Source organism: Cyprinus carpio, chromosome A7, assembly GCF_018340385.1.
Source record: "Cyprinus carpio isolate SPL01 chromosome A7, ASM1834038v1, whole genome shotgun sequence".
In the NCBI taxonomy this organism is placed as follows: Eukaryota; Metazoa; Chordata; class Actinopteri; order Cypriniformes; family Cyprinidae; genus Cyprinus; species Cyprinus carpio.
Genome location: NC_056578.1, coordinates 1,040,261 through 1,056,736, shown reverse-complemented (window position 1 = coordinate 1,056,736; position 16,476 = coordinate 1,040,261). Strand labels below are relative to the sequence as shown.

General features: G+C 36.8%; 2 pseudogenes; one reads left to right on the top strand and one right to left on the bottom strand.

Annotated features, from left to right (window-relative positions):
- LOC122145497 overlaps positions 1-16,476 on the top strand; it is a 643,912-nt pseudogene that overhangs the window by 392,988 nt on the left and 234,448 nt on the right.
- On the bottom strand, positions 5,397-15,427 carry LOC109103510 (annotated as a pseudogene).

Below are 16,476 nucleotides of genomic sequence, written 5' to 3'. Positions count from 1 at the left end.
GTCACTGTGAACCAAAAAAGAGTGAACAATGACTCTAGATGTTTAAAGAAAGCAAAGAGATGCGAGATAAACTTCCTCCCGGACAACCCAGTAGGGCAGACAGATTATTCCTTACAAAGGGAAAAAGATGCACTACAGGAGGAAATGAAGAAGAAACATTTCAGCATGGCAGTTGTTGACTCCAAAATGGATCTGACGTTCTCTCTGAGAAGGAAGGAAATAGTTGATGAAGAACCTCTTGTGGCTGATGTCCTAAAACAATGGCCAGCATTGTTTTTGGAAGATCAGGTGAGTATGTATTTGAGATGATTTATTTATTTAAAGATTAATTAACTTGTGTAGTCTTAATTCTTACTGTTCCCTCTGTGTGTGTGTGTGTGTGTGTGTGTGTGTGTGTGTGTTAAGGTCTGTGCTGAGTTTTATAGAATTACACAAACCAACCTGAAGAGTACCTTTTTGTCTTCTTTGGATGAATACGCATCAAAGATGATAATGTTGTACCGGTCACGTGGTGGAGCCTACAGAGATGAAATGAAGACCCTCCTAGACCAATTTGATCAAGTAATAATTTAGCAAATTAAGTAATTATTTTGTCAAATCATGTAAATATTGTAAAATTTGTAACCTGTGAGTGAGCATAATAGTTGTCCTTGAACACTCCACTTTTTTGGAAATGGGCTCATTCTCCAACTCCCCCAGAGTTAAAAAGTTGAGTTTTACTGTTTTTTTTTTTTTAATCCATTCAGCTGATCTCCGGGTCTGGTGATAGCACTTTTAGCATAGCTTAGCATAGATCATTGAATCTGATTTGACCAGTAGCATCGTGTTCAAAAATGACCCAAGAGTTTCGATATTTTCCCTATTTAAAACTTGACTCTTCTGTAGTTACATATTGTACTAATACCAGCGGAAAATGAAAAGTTACGATTTTCTAGGCCGATATGGCTAGGAACTATACTCTCATTCCAGTGTAATAATCAAGGAACTGTGCTGCCCTACCATTGGCCAGCAGGCGCAGTAATATCACGCAGCGCCTGAAAACAGCCAGACCCTCTTGCTTGCACAGGGAGCGTGTGTTGCACGCTGAGGACTATTTCCACAGGCGCTGCGTGATATCAGTGCAGCTGGTGCGGCCATGTTACGGCAGCACAGTTCCTTGATTATTACGCCGGAATGAGAGTATAGTTCCTAGCTATATCGGCCTAGAAAATTGCAACTTTTCATTTTCCGCCAGTCTTAGTACACAATATAACTACAGAAGAGTGAAGTTTTAAATAGGGAAATTATCGAAACTCTTTGGTCATTTTTGAACACGATGCTACTGGTCTAATCGGATTCAATGATCAATGCTAAGCTATATTAAAAGGGCTATCCCCAGTCCTGGAGATCGGCTGAATGGATTCAGAAATGGTAAAACTCAATTTGTTAACTCTGGGGGAGTTGGAGAATGAGCCCGGATCCAAAAAAAACCTACCATCCAATCAAAGGTAAGCCCTAAGCTTTTGGTTGAATATAACATGCATATAACTTTTTTCTGTGTCATTCAGGCTTCTGATGTGCTTGGTCAAAGAAAAGCTACAGCTCTCAAAGGTCTACCTTTGTTTATGAGGGAAAAGTCTAGAAACTTCCTGAAGTCATGCCTGGCAAGCGTGTTATCAGTCTGTTATCAACATATACACTCATACCTGAGGTATGACCAGATGCTGTAAAGAGAAAACAGTTTTGTCTGGTGTCTGAAACTAATCTGCTAACTGTTCTCTGAAAGAGTAGAATGGAGGAGACAAAGTGTTGGCAAAAATGTATTTATTGAATAATCCAAGTTGAATCATTCTCAGTGATGAGTCTGACAGCACAAATTAAAAAAAGTGTTATATCCAAGCAAACACAATGGAAAATAACCAAACAATATAAAAAACTCTTTGTGGTCCAGCAGAATTCAATCAATTTAAAAATGTTTTGATTCTGTCTTTGTTGTTTTTTTTGATGCAGGACACAGACCCAGAAAACACTCACACAAAAGGGATGAAGATGGGTATCTTAACTGTCATTGAAGATGATGTTGCCACCATCCATTCAAACCCAAATGTAAGGTGCCTGTCTGTAGTTCTAGAGGAGCAAGTTGTGTTGGATAATGTTAAGACCTACCTACAGCTGTTGCTCTCCTATTTGGTTTGATTTATGCTCTCAACATTAGCTATCCTAAAGAACTAAAATACACTTTTGAAACCATTCACAAAGTGTGTATCGGCCTTGATCCCCAGTGCTCTGCAAGAGTCCAGTCCTTCAAAAACAAATTGTTAAAGTTTAAGTAGCTGCAGTTCGTATGGCTAAACAAAAGTGCAAGTACTGATTTGTTCCTGTTAGTTCAGTAGCTGTATAACAGTGTAACATACCAAAGACAGTTTTGAGTTTTAATGTAAGGTTTTATGACAAAGTTGTGTTTTAACTGTTGTAATACTTGATACCTCTAGCACATGTTGAAACACTGAAGTCGTTTATTGCTGCTGCATTTTAAGATTGTTATTCTGGCTCTTGTTTGAGAACAATTTTGTTTAGCACTTTAAGAGCATTTTTGTTGTTTTACTCCAGCACTTTAAAGGCATTTCAAGATTGCCTCTCTTTTTGCCTTTTATTTTATTTATATTTTATTTTATTTTGATGACTTGATTAGAACTATATCCAAGTCCAAGTTTTGCATTTCATGCTGACAGAAAATGTGTCACTTGGCAGAATTGTCAAAAATATTTTTCTGTAAAAATGACAGTCTTTTTTGTGTTTACAGTATGGTTTGCAATCTCTGTGTTTGATTTTTAAAGTGAAGGCCATACAGGAATCTGTGGAAGAAGTTTGAATGCAAGATTTAAAGCTTTAAATTAAAACACAACCAACTTAAAACATTAAGGTAATTTGCTGCAAATCTTTGAGTTTAGTGAACTTCCGGTCTGTAGTTCTCCCTACTCATTTCTTAAAGTTCACTCAACCCCCTTTTTAACTTTAAACAAACTCAGGATGACTAGTTAGATGTACTTACTGAGGAAGGTATACCTAACTTAAACTAGCAGTTTCAAATCAACTTTCTACAATGATTTGGCAAAATTTTAATCATGGAAGTTGAGTAAACTCAAAATTGCTTTGCAGCAAATTACCTTCATTTTTTTATGTTAACTGAACTTTTTATTTTTTACAGTGTAGGATGGAGGGGTAACAAATAAATAAGGATATTGCACATTTTTATTGCATAAGTGGGGAACATTTAACTGTCATGAGGTAGATTGCCTGGGGGAAGAAACTGTTCTTGTGCCTGACTGTCCTGGTATTTGCGGCTCTGAAGCGCCGGCCACATGGCAAAAGTGCAAAGATGGGGTAACTTGGATGTGAGGGATCCAGAGTGATTTTCTGAGCCCTTTTCCTCACTCTAGATGTATAGAGTTCTTGAAGGGTGGACAGGGGAGCACCAATAATCCTTTCAGCAGTCAGAACCGTTCTCTGTAATCTTCTGATGTCTGATTTTGTAGCTGAACCAAACCAGACAGTTATTGAAGTGCACAGTGCAGACTCAATGACGGCTGAGTAGAACTGTTTCAGCAGCTCCTGTGGTAGGTTAAACTTCCTCAGCTGGCGAAGGAAGTACAACCTTTGTTGGGCCTTTTTAACAATGGTGTCAATGTGATTGTCCCACTTCAGGTCCTGAGAGATGGTGGTTCCCAGGACTCTGAATGACTGTGAGTGAGTGTTCATGATGGTGAGTGGGGGGAGTGCAGGGGGGTTTCTTCTGAAGTCCACGATCATCTCCACTGTTTTGAGCGTGTTCAGCTCCAGGTTGTTGAGACTGCACCAGACAGCCAGCTGCTCAACCTCTTGTCTGGATGAGGCCGATGACTATAGTGTCGTCTGCAAACTTCAGGAGCTTGACAGAAGGGTCTTTAGAGGTGCAGTCGTTGGTGTACAGCGAGAAGAGCAGTGGGGAGAGAACACATCCCTGAGGGGCACCAGTGTTGGTGGAGTGGCTGTTTGACAAGAATTTTTCCAGTCTCGCTAGCTGTTGCCTATCTGTCAGAAAGCTGGTGATCCACTGACAGATAGAGCTAGGAACAGAGAGCTGGGTCAGTTTGGTCTGGAGGGCTGTTGGGATGATGGTGTTGAAAGCCGAACTAAAGTCCACAAACAGGAAAAAATGGAATGGAAATGGAAGCGTCATCGCAAGTTCTACTAGGAAGACTTAATGCCACATCACGTATTACAATTAGATCTAGCGCTTGGTGTTGCGTGATTGTTTATCTAGCAGACTAGCACTGCATAATTAAGATGTTGATCAAACTAATACATTCGACGTTTGGAACAACTCTTTTGTCAGGAGGCATTTTGAGGCTCGTTATTAAAGGCTTACAATCTTTATACTGATACTGATAAAGACTGTTGCTCGCATTATTCCTTTCTGTAAAATATGCTATGTCTACCACACTGTAAGGTATTTGTCTTCTTAATCATATGATTTTGTCTTTGTTTATTCATTCATTGTTTCATTTGCGACTATCTACAACAATTCCTGAATGCTTTGTACTGGAATGTGGTAAGTATTACCACTGAAGTCTCATCTGTTGCGTAGACCTTTTCTGCAAAGAGGTCCTCTCCGGCTTATCGTAGCCTAACTATCAGTATGGCCTACCGTGGCCTCGATCACACTGTCCAGCCTACCGTGGCCTCGATCACTGTCCGGCATTCTTAAATGCTTTTATAATCTCTGTAATTATGACTTATTCTTCTCTTTCTTTTTTTTTTGTCCATATGTTCTAGGACCTTGTAAGAAGTACTTCGTCTGGCGGGTATTTAATTTTGTTCTTTCTTTTGGGGTATGCTCCGCCCTGCCTTCATCTTCAGCAGGAATAGCTGGAATCTACAATGTCTGATTTTAGCTAAAGATGGGGCCTACGCCAAAATATTACTGTTCTTTTTATTGGTTTTGTAAATAAATACTTTTGCATTTTATCTTCACCTCCTGAGTCTTTCTGGTAGAAATGGTACTAAACAAGACCAAATTAATGTTCTTCAGTTTGTAACAAATAAGCTCTAAAGAACCATTTTTAGAGTGTATCTTACTGCAACAAAATGCACAATTAATAACAGATTTTTTTGGCACAAATAGTATGAAGCTCTGTTTTATCATTTAAGCCTTGCTACCACAAAATTGGGCAGCCATTTATGCAGCGGCGCCCGGGGAGCAGTTGGGGGTTTGGTGCCGTGCTCAAGGGCACCTCAGTCGTGGTATTGAGGGTGGAGAGAGCGCTGTACATTCACTCCCCCACCTACAATTCCTGCCGGCCCGATATTCAAATCAGTGATACAGAGCTCCATTAAGGCATCTATTTGTTTATTTTTAATTAATTTAAAAAGTGAATGACAACGTAAGTAGACACACTGTTGGTTGTGCAGAGAGTAAATCTGTGGTTCTAATAAACTCATGATACGCACAGGGCATAATAAAACATTAGGGGCTTTACTGAAAACATTTGGGGCTTCAGCCCCCTTAGCCTACCCCTAGCACCGCCCCTGCTGGAACCTACCCAGTGTCTCAGGACAAAGGCTGGGAAACACCCTGGACAGATGGCCTGTGCCTCTAAGGGTTTTTGCTAATTGACATAAGAGGAGTCACGGTTGATGTCTGTAAAAAGTGGAAAAAGAAAAGAAATCATTAAAATTGTAGGAACTATAGTCTGCCTTGAACCAGATTCCACTCCACAATAGATGTTTGATCATGCTCATTTCCCAAAATGGCTTAATTATTATAGAGAAGAAAGTCAACAGTTATGTTGTTTCTAGATCATTTGGAATGATCACATCCTGAGCAAAAGGTGACCAAACATAGAATGGGAATGTGTCTGGGACACTGAGAACCATCTCATACAATTAGGTGTCAGAATTAAAAAAATTAATTCTTGATATGACCCACTAAAATGTTGTTTTGTTAATTGTTTCATGTACACAGCTTAATATTCACTTACTGGTTCACTGTCACATCGATTTTCCATAGAAACATTCTCCTGTACAGGCAGCTGCAAATTATTTGTGTCTAAAACATAAAAAAGATGTAATAACACTTGCACAACAAGATAAAATTATACTGGATTAAAAAAAATATATATATTTATTTATTTATTTATTTATTTATTATATATATATATATATATATATATATATATATATATATATATATATATATATATATATATATATATATATATATATATATATATATATATATATATACTTACATGTTTCAGGGGTCTGTCTTTTATGTTTTAATTTGAAATAAATTGAGATCCCGACGGCAGTTGCTAAAATACAAACTGCACCAACTATGGCTCCAACAATGATACCAACTGGAGTTGAATTCCCACATTCAGCATCAAATGACATGGTCCCTGGTTTTATTTCTTTAAGTCCCTCTGTCTCACATCTATGAACGTGAACAATGTTAGATTGTCCAGACTTATTTGAATTGTTTATTTAACGCTTGTAAATCTATTGAAGTCACTCACTTTGAATGTGGTCGACAGGCAGTAAAAGAGCCATTAGAGTAAGTGCCTTCCATGCAGTTACCACATACAGTATCAGTGCTTGCTGTTCCTGTAAGAATATTAGGATAATGACTGTCTTAATAAGAGTCTGGTATTAAAAGAATTACTGCCATGTGTCTGAGTCAACATATTTAGTAAAGGTAGTTGTTTTTTCACCTTAAGGCCATTCTGGTATGTAATAAAAACAATGATAGACCCACCTGTTTGTTTGATATACTGTCCAGGGTTACACTGAGAGTGTCCCATGGCAAATGTGCAGCTGTCTTTATTTTGCTCAATGCAGTAGAATCCCTTCAGCGGCTCACAAACAGTATCTGCAGAGCGTGTGCAGGTTCTCTTTACTCTTAGTCCATTGCCTGTGAATAACATACAACACCTTCTTATATAAATAAAAGTAATAAACTAGAAAATAAATTCTTTATTTTACATCTAGGAGAACATACTCGCATCACACACAGAGCAGGGAAGGCACTTATCAAATCCATTGGGTTCATCGGTGTAAGTTGATGCAAGACATGGAACACAAGTGGTGCTGGTATCTACAGTACAATGCCAATAAACACGGTTTCCTACAAACATCATAGAAATATCTTTGAAGAGATACATCATAAATGCATTAAATACCAATTAAAAAACATGGGTTCCCTGAGCAAGACATCATATGATTGGATAAATAACTATTACTGCATTCTAAAATAAGCATATGACCTCACTTTTTGATGTGATTACTAGTTAATTCTAGTTTTCACATAAAGATATTAAGGTTACAACCAAGCAAAAACTATGAGATGTAAGTTACATAATTTGAATTTGGGATTTGTAAATATAACTTCTTAAACGTAATTTTGTTTGTGAAACCTTTCAAAGTCTTTGAACTTTGTTACTAATTTGGTTAGCTGCCAAGCAGAACCCAACATTACATAAAGTATACTATACCTGGTGCACACATGGGGCAGCATTCTCCATTTACCTCATATTCAGCACGAGCACATGCACTGAAACACAGTCTGAAGTTCAAGGTGACAATAGCAGCAACAAATCCCAACTTAATCATCTTCATATAAAGTTTAATTTAGTCCATTTGATAGTGCAGGCAAATGTTTCGTCACCAGACTTCATAAGTTCCTCTATGAGTGCTTCAAAACATTAGATGAAGGACTGGATTTTTAGACACCGAAAATTGGTAGCCTTATGCAGTAAGGTTCGTGGAGTCTTTGGGTTGTTTTGTAGAACATTTAGGCCCTAATGGTAAGGAGCAAAGAAAAGGTTTTTTTTATTGCAACCAACTGTAGATTCCCAGAGACAGAGATCAAATTTCTCTGTTTAGCTTTAACTCATGGAAAGTCTCCTCTTGAAACAACTGAATAAGCAGTTGCATTCCGAAAAGAGCTGAAATGACAAAATGACAATATTTAGATTACACTAATATAAGCATAACAACAGAGTGCTGATTTAAAGAGTCCCATTGATAGCAAAATACACTGCTGTTGATTTCACACAATTTAATATTTTGTAATAAACACTTAAATTTAATGATTTATGATATGGTCAAAGGTAAGTTTCACAATTAGCTTTAATGATTGATCAGTGCATAAATGGGATGTTTTCATTAACCAGGCTCTTATCCACCACAGAATTAATCAAAATTGGCCTGAATTGTTATGTACAATACTTGGCTTTAAGTACATAATTCATGAAGAGACATACAATAGACAACGTTTATAAATCATATCAGATGAACCATAAAGGATCAGTGCAAAACATTTTTACTTTCACTCTGACTGGAAAAGTACCTATAACTCAAGAAACCGAATCTCATAAAAACATGAATTGTATTCATGACCACCACATAATTCATAAATCACACAACAGCTACAGATGCATCTTAATAAATTAGAATGTCATGGAAAAGTTAATTTCAGTAATTCAACTCAAATTGTGAAACTTGTGTATTAAATAAATTCAGTGCACACAGACTGAAGTATTTTCAGTTTTTGGTTCTTTTAATTGTGATGATTTTGGCTCACATTTAACAAAAACCCACCAATTCACTATCTCAACAAATTATAATATGGTGACATGCCAATTAGTTAATAAACTCAAAACATCTGCAAAGGTTTCCTGAGCCTTCAAAATGGTCTCTCAGTTTGGTTCACTAGGCTACACAATCATGGGGAAGACTGCTGATCTGACAGTTGTCCAGAAGACAATCATTGACACCCTTCACAAGGAGGGTAAGCCACAAACATTCATTGCCAAAGAAGCTGGCTGTTCACAGAGTGCTGTATCCAAACATGTTAACAGAAAGTTGAGTGGAAGGAATTAAGAAGGAAGAGAAAGATGCACCAACCAACCGAGAGAAACGCAGCCTTAAGAGGATTGTCAAGCAAAATCGATTCAAGAATTTGAGTGAACTTCGCAAGGAATGGACTGAGAGCCACCACACACAGACATGTAAAGAAATTTGGCTACAGTTGTCATATTCCTCTTGTTAAGCCACTCCTGAACCACAGACAACATCAGAGGCGTCTTACCTGGACTAAGAAGAAGAAGAACTGGACTGTTGCCCAGTGGTCCAAAGTCCTCTTTTCAGATGAGAGCAAGTCTTGTATTTCATTTGGAAACCAAGGTCCTAGAGTCTGGAGGAAGGCTGGAGAAGCTCATAGCCCAAGTTGCTTGAAGTCCAGTGTTAAGTTTCCACAGTCTGTAATGATTTGGGGTGCAATGTCATCTGCTGGTGTTGGTCCATTGTGTTTTTTGAAAACCAAAGTCACTGCACCCCTTTACCAAGAAATTTTAGAGCACTTAATGCGTCTTTCTGCTTTTTGAAGATGCTGATTTCACTTTCCAGCAGGATTTGGCACCTGCCCACACTGCCAAACGCACCAAAAGTTGGTTAAATGACCATGGTGTTGGGGTGCTTGACTGGCCAGCAAACTCACCAGACCTGAACCCCACAAAGAATCTATGGGGTATTGTCAAGAGGAAAATGAGAAACAAGAGACCAAAAAAATGCAGATGAGCTGAAGGCCACTGTCAAAGAAACCTGGGCTTCCATACCACCTCAGCAGTGCCACAAACTGATCACCTCCATGCCACGCCGAATTGAGGCAGTAATTAAAGCAAAAGGAGCCCCTGCCAAGTACCAAGTACATGTACAGTAAATGAACATACTTTCCAGAAGACCTTTTTTTCCATGACATTCTAATTTATTAAGATGCACCTGTATATGCCAACATAACATATGCCAGTATTACTTTCAGTTATGTGGTTATGTCTCATGTCTTAGGGCTTCAAAAATGACCTGAAGGGTCCACTAGTGCAGCGTTTCCCAACCACTGTGCCATGGCACACTAAAGTGCCTTGACAGGTTGTTGGGTGTGCCGCGGAAAATTATCAAAACTTCCTATCTCTGTTATATTTCATTATTACTATATTAAATCAGTGCTATTGGTCATGGTTATGCCAGTTTGTGGGTTTTTACAAATATTTAACCAATGAAAAGCCTTCAAAAGAGCTTGTGACTAAACCTCGTAATGCCATTGGATCTTCAAATTGTCCAGTGCCTCCATTCAGAATGAAGCAACATACATTTTGAAGACAGACGTCTACTTCACAACACAAGGGTAAATAAAGAACTGATGTTTGAATAAGTGCAGCATTTTCTTTACTCAAGAAACACTGTCAATAAAGGCTTTTGTGTGTTTGAGGAGTGGAGAAGAATCTAAGCATTTTCCGTCTAGTTGTAGTCAATACACTTTTGTATGTTTTAAATATCCTGTGCATAACGGTTTATCTTTTATATCATTAGATTTTGGCCACATTTATTAAACAACAAGAAAAACTGAGCGCCCATATAGCTAAAATAAACTTTATAACGTGTAAATTGATTAAAAGGTAATGTGATCAGATGCGGTTGTTCTAATGACAGACAAAACACAGATCTCTGTCACTCACTCGTCAAAAACCTTGTTAACTCTATTTGTGCATTATTTTCAGAAAAATGTTAAGTGCAAGTGTCTAATCATATATAAAGCCAAAATACCAACTCTGACGAGAAGACACATTGTTACACTGGAACCCCCCCATATCTTTTTATTATTATTATTTCCTGTTTTAATGTATTTTAAAATATAATTTACTCCTGTGTTGGTAAGGCTGAATTGTCAACAGCAACAACTCCAATTATGAAAATAATCCTAAAAATTAATTTAAGGGGGTATATTTTACCCCTTATTAAATAATTATAATAATATAATTATTATTATATAGGCCTAATAAATTTCAGTAGGCAAATTATTACAAAAACATCATATTCTGTGCTACTAAAAAAAATAAAAATAAAGTAGCCCAAAGAACAACACAGAATATGGCTTACATAATGCTTAACATAATGCCTTACACAACCTTGCATAGGCCTAACATTTTTTTTTTTTTGATAAAATGTGACAAATAATGCGGGTAAATAACCCATTTGTACATTAAGAAGACGTCTTAGACATTAATCTAAAAAAAAAAATTGATACGATGAATAGCCTATCTATGCTATTGAATGACAGAATTAAGGACCAGTTAGGACAATTAAGGACCAGTTAATTAACAATTTAGGACCAGTAAATATCTTTATATCTTACAATGAAATATAAATTATTATTTTTTATTTATTTATTTTTGTCTATTCCTAATAAAAAGCCTTTATAATCAACAATACGGTTGGTTATACATCAAGTCACCGCCTGAAATTTTTTCATTTCAAATCATTTAACTAACCAGCTAATATTCATTAAGAATAGACAAAACATGTATTAATGTAGTTTTCTATTGGCAATATGTTTAATCTGTTCTATATTTATTTCTATTTATTAAAAATAACAACATGAATTATCAATTTGCCACTTCTATAAATCAATTTCTTAAAAAAAAAAACACAAATCCCTTTGCTCTACTGTTACTCTAATATATGTATCATGATACACTAATGATTCATTATTACAAAATTATATTTAATAATACAAAACAAAATAACTCCACATGATGTTTCTCTCTCTGTGCCATTTAGTGCTTTCAGACAATGATGTGTGTCTTTAATCATTTCTGTGCATGGCTGCATAATGTAATGCCGAAATACACAATATGTTTTCAATTTTAAAAAGTAAATTAAAATAAATCATGATCGTTTTCTATAGTATGTTTTCATGGGTGTTAATCGCTTAATTTTTGTTGGAAGAAAAAACAACTATCACACTGTGATAAGGGCTGAAAGTGAACGCAGAGAAGACGTATTGGTATTGGATGAGAAACCGAACCGTGTATTGGTCCAGTAACATTATGTAAACTGCAATTACAAGAACTGCGCCGATGCAGATGTCATATAGCAATCTATCAATAACTGCACACACACACACCTTGTACTCTCTGATGTTCACTCTGCGGATTGAAAAATGCGCTGAATCCATGCTGACTCAGATCAGGGAAGGAGCCGAAATTTGACACAGCTTGCCGCCGTTTCAAATGAGTTTTTAAAGGGGACCGGACCGTGGGTCCAGCAGCTCAAGTCCCTGGCGGCGCGGGAGTCCCTCTACACACCCTTCCTGGACCCACAAGGACACCAGCGTGCATGCACAGAGAAGAGACCGGTCTCCCGAAGAGAGGCGCGCTCTGCATTTAAACAGCGGCGGTGATGGGGCTCCATTTGCGTCAGGTGTGCCCCATCACACGCCGCCAGCCCTGGCTCTTACAGCGCCCCTCCTCTCTCATGCACCCACTCCTGTCGGGAGCCTGGCGAAGGGTGGCGATTAAGGAACGGGGTGGCAATGATAATTGGTGGGGGAGGAGGCAGCCGACTCGTCACTATATATATACACTCACCTAAAGGATTATTAGGAACACCTGTTCAATTTCTCATTAATGCAATTATCTAATCAACCAATCACATGGCAGTTGCTTCAGTGCATTTAGGGGTTGTGGTCCTGGTCAAGACAATCTCCTGAACTCCAAACTGAATGTCAGAATGGGAAAGAAAGGTGATTTAAGCAATTTTCTGAGTATTTCACAATCTGCTCAGTTACTGGGATTTTCACGCACAACCATTTCTAGGGTTTACAAAGAATGGTGTGAAAAGGGAAAAACATCCAGTGTGCGGCAGTCCTGTGGGTGAAAATGCCTTGTTGATGCTGGAGGTCAGAGAAGAATGGGACGACTAATTCAAGCTGATAGAAGAGCAACTTTGACTGAAATAACCAATCGTTACAACCGAGGTATGCAGCAAAGCATTTGTGAAACCACAACATGCACAACCTTGAGGCAGATGGGCTACAACAGCAGAAGACCACACCGGGTACCACTCATCTCCACTACAAATAGGAAAAAGAGGCTAAAATTTTGCACGAGCTCACCAAAATTGGACAGTTGAAGACTGGAAAAAATGTTGCCTGGTCTGATGAGTCTCGATTTCTGTTTAGACATTCAGATGGTAGAGTCAGAATTTGCCGTAAACAGAATGAGAACATGGATCCATCATGCCTTGTTACCACTGTGCAGGCTGGTGGTGGTGGTGTAATGGTGTGGGGGATGTTTTTTTGGCACACTTTAGGCCATCGTTTAAATGCCACGGCCTACCTGAGCATTGTTTCTGACCATGTCCATCCCTTTATGACCACCATGTACCCATCCTCTGATGGCTACTTCCAGCAGGATAATGCACCATGTCACAAAGCTCGAATCATTTCAAACTGGTTTCTTGAACATGAGAATGAGTTCACTGTACTAAAATGCCCCCACAGTCACCAGATCTCAACTCAATAGAGCATCTTTGGGATGGGGTGGAACGGGAGCTTCGTGCCCTGGATGTGCATCCCACAAATCTCCATCAACTGCAAGATGCTATCCTATCAATATGGGCCAACATTTCTAAAGAATGCTTTCAGCACCTTGTTGAATCAATGCACGCAGAATTAAGGCAGTTCTGAAGGCAAAAGGGGGTCAAACAGTATTATGGTGTTCCTAATTATCCTTTAGGTGAGTGTGTGTATATATATATATATATTCCGATGCGCATAACTAGGGTTGATTAGGGTACTGTGGGACACTTTTAGCCATTTTAACTTGCTCATCATATTTCCATATGAAGCCAAAATGATACATTAAAATGTTATATCATTATGAAATCCCCAAAATGTTCGCTATCTAAATCAGAATAAATTGTTCAGAAATTGTAATTAAAGGGGAAATGGCACATATATTAGTGCTCCTTGTGCCAAATTGTTTAAGAATTTGTGGATTTTCTAATGTGGGACAGCTCATGCTCAAATCTGGGACACTATTTTGGCTTATAAATAGTAAATGGTTTTTACAAAGTCAGCTTCAGATTTAACACTCCTGGTTCAGTTCATATGTGGAATGTTAAATACAAATATGTAACACAGACATCTTATACTATTTAAAGGAAAAAAAAAAAAAAAAAAAATAGTAACCTATATGTTCATGTATGGAATGTTATATACAATTGTATTACTTTAATCTTATATTATTTAAAATAATAACAACAATAATAATAACCATGTAATGAAGTAAAAAATGTAAATTTGAACTTAATAAAGATAGAAAAACAATTAAATAATTTTTTTTGAAAAGATATAAAATTTGGAACATGGAATGTTTTTCAAAACTGTTATTAAACTTCTATAAACTTCTAATATTAAATTCTTTTTTTTCTTCTTTTTTTTCCCAAAAGCTTGTGTTAATCAAATTGTAATGGTAAAAACACTTCATAACAGAAATAAGCAGTCCTGAGCAGTCATGGACTCATCATTGTCCAGGATCCCATTGTCTTCCAGTCCCTAAATTGTGAATCTGGATCTTAAAACAAATAATATTGCTGCATTATAAGTCCCAAAATTGACAAAATTACATGTATGGCATTTAACCTTGTTAATGCACATTTTATCAATTGAATAACATGGTATATTTGACTGTCCCACATAGTCAAGACATGCTGTCCCACTTTTGAAACGTCCTTTTCTAAAGTGGGACAACAAAGATTTCTTTAAATAGAAAATATTCTTAACACATTTTAAGAATATTATAGCAAAATTTGATGTATAAATTCATCACAAATATTATTTGATAACAATTTAGAACATTGCTTTATTTATAACATGTATATCCTTAACATTAATTTAAAACAAATGCTATGTCAATGTCATTTCAGTGAACTTTACAAGAGGTACTTCCTGTTTGTTGATTTTCTTAGCCACATTTATGACATAATTTCCAGAAAGTTTCGTGATTTCAATAACTTGACACCCCTGCTTGAATTCAACACCAATCATGTTCACTTTAATGTTTTAGAATAAGAGATAAATGCAATGAAGCTTAGGTGTCCCACATTAGTCAGTGTTCCACATGACACTAATCCACCCTATGTTTTAAACAACTCCCAACTTTTGAAATCTGCACACAAAATATTTAGTAATGGACTATAAGCCTATGGTTAACCTATATAGTCCTGACTCACATTTAAAAACTACGAACTTAACTTAGCACAATCACTTGAAAACAAATGTCTCACCTTTGAAGTTGAAGGTCACTGCGAGAGATTCTAATGAAATCCTCTTTCCCGACTTCCGCCTTTTCCAACTGAAGGTAACTTTCGGTTTGATCCTAAAAGGCGGAGCTTACAACTGCTGTTTGTAGTTTTTGTGTGTGATTTTTCTCTATTTATTTATTTGATTTTCTCTATTTTCTTGCAAGGTATAAACTGTCTCTTAATGACTAGCACATCTCCATCAAATGTGTAGCCTACACTAAAACATACTGTTGAGATCTTACCTTAGAGCACAAACAAAGTCTGTGATTTTTACAATCATGTTTCGCAATCGGCAAAGCAAACTGTGGTACACACCAACACCAAAACGCTAAGGGTCAGGGTATATTCTGGCAAACCGTTTACCAATCATGTTTCGCAATCGGCAAAGCAAACTGTGGTACACGCAACTACCAACACGCGATGTCAACACGACAAAACACATTAATCCTTGCTGTTTTCCCATCATGATACCATAGACAGTACGAGGTTGAGAAGTAGAAGGCGGGGCAACAGTTAAAACATTTCAAAGTAAAAGTTCATGCAAACAGATATTAATAGACAAGTTTCAGTCAAATATTTATGTTTATAGCAAAATCCAGTGTTAAAGTAGAGTACAAACAATTATATTTGGAACATTACAATATTGTATCCAATATGCAGTCACTTCAGCGTATTCATTCCCGGGCTAAAGAACACACTTTTTTAGGGATCACATGCATAGTTATGCACAATAAAGAGTACAATATACAACAAACACAATATAAGAAAAATGAGATATAGTTTAAATGTCCTTTGAAATAACATTGAGCTCTTGTATTGGTATGCTGGTAATTTTAAGTAGATCATTAATTATTAAATACATTTACATTTAATCATTTAGCAGAAGCTTTTATGCAAAGCGACTTACAAATGATGACAATAGAAGCAATCAAAACCAACAAAATAGCAATAAAATTCAAATGCTATGATAAGCCTCAGTTTATCATAGCATTATATATATATATATATATATATATATATATATATATATATATCTATATATATATATATATATATATATACATATATATACAACACACACAACAAACATATTTATACAAAAAGTATTAAAAAAAACATAATAATAGTCCTCCGCTTCTACAGATTCTTAATGACTTTTATTTCTACTACATGTAATCTCTTTCTCTTCATCAAACAGCCAGATTTAATGAATGGCTTGACGCAAACCTTATACCAAGGCAGACAAAGCTTGCTTTTGGGTAGGCAGCATACATTCTGCAACCTACCCATGAAATATTCATTTATCTCATGAAT